This window comes from Phoca vitulina, unplaced genomic scaffold (assembly GCF_004348235.1).
Source record: "Phoca vitulina isolate PV1807 unplaced genomic scaffold, GSC_HSeal_1.0 scaffold42, whole genome shotgun sequence".
NCBI classification, from domain to species: Eukaryota; Metazoa; Chordata; class Mammalia; order Carnivora; family Phocidae; genus Phoca; species Phoca vitulina.
In genome coordinates this window covers 10,321,120-10,322,852 of record NW_022589745.1, presented here as the reverse complement: position 1 = coordinate 10,322,852, position 1,733 = coordinate 10,321,120, and positions in this window count along the sequence as shown.

Sequence of the window (1,733 nt, the reverse complement as noted above, 5' to 3'; positions counted from 1 at the left end):
TCTGTCAAATAAATAAATAAAATCTTAAAAAAAAAAAAAAAGTTGTTTTACAGATTTAACTTTGGGAACAAAAACTTTACCTAATTACCAAGCAAAATTAAATTATTAAGAAAGTGGGTGGCTCAGTCGTTAAGCATCTGCCTTCGGCTCAGGTCATGATCCCAGGGTCCTGGGATCGAGCCCCGCATCGGGCTCCCTGCTCAGCGGGAAGCCTGCTTCTCCCTCTCCCGCTCCCCCTGCTTGTGTTCCCTCTCTCGCTGTGTCTCTCTCTGTCAAATAAATAAATAAAATCTTAAAAAAATAAAATAAAATAAAATAAAAGGATACCTACAAAGCCAAATATTTTATTTTAGCAAATGAAATCCAGCAATAAGCATAAAGATGATATTCATGAAAAAGTTGAGTTTATCTGAGAATTTTACAGATACACAAAAATTCATAAATTTGTAACTTTGGTTACAAACCATAAACTTTGGTTTTTGTTTGACAACATTATTTCTAAATGGCTGAAAACATTTTGTCATTTCCTAAAAAGCATTTACCAAGCTCTAATATGCACTAGACACTATGCTAAATTCTATGGATACAAAGATACAAAGGTTAATAGGTTAATTATGAATAGGTTTTGAAGAGAGCCTGGAATATTAATGAAACATACAGTTATAAACCAATATGGCAAGTGCATGATAGCACTGGTTATAGACAATGTGGTGCTTGACAGAGGAGCTCCTCAATTTACCTGGGAGAAAGATGAGCTCAGGAAAGCAGCTTCAAGATGTGATGTTTGAGTTGTATCTCAAAGGCAAGGAAGCAATGAATTAAATTAAAAGAGAGAAAGAGTAGGAAGAACAGTTTAGGTGTTGGCTGTAGCATAAGCAAAACCACAGAGAACTCAAAACAGCCTGAACTTAAGAGTAACTTCAAGAACTTCAAAATTGATAAAGCATAGAAGACAAACCAAATTTGATCTGAGAGACTGGTATGGGACATGTAATTAAAGACATTGAATGTCGTATTTTTTTACCCGTGACCATGGCAAGTCCTTAAGAGGAAAGTGATTCAATCAGAACCACATTTCCCCATTACTGTCTGCTATTTGGGTTGGAATGGGATTCAGTTGGGCAAGTTTGAGACAAGGGGACACTTTAAAAGATTATTTAAACTGTTCTATTCCTGGAATGATGAAGACATGTCTTAACTCAGTGTTAATGCAAAGGAAAGGATGGATCTGATTTTTAAAATATTGAAGATTCAAAAATTGGCAAAAGTCAATGATTATTTGAATGGGAATATGAAAGAATAGTGTTTAGTGTTATGCTAAGGTTTCTAACATGAATAAATGAATCAAGAAATTGTCAACTGAGAATATATGTGAACACATGGCAAGGGAAAATATAAGGCAGTACATAACAAGGTACATTATTGAGTTACCTCTTTTACACCTAGATATAAATGGTTAAAGCCCAGAGGAGAGGTCTGGGATGAAAATATGCAGTAATGAGTGAACGGTCTGTAACAAGGATGTATATAATTTTATATGAAAAATCAGACTAAGACAGAACTATAAGGATTACCATCATTTAGCAGATAGACAAAGGAAGAGGACCCTTTCGAGATGCACAGATAGAATAGTCTGTAGGGAGAGAGGTAGGAAGAACCAAGAGTGTGTGTCATGATGGAATCTAAGAGCATTAACAATTCAATTATGAAGAGAATGGTCCATGTTGCCAAAA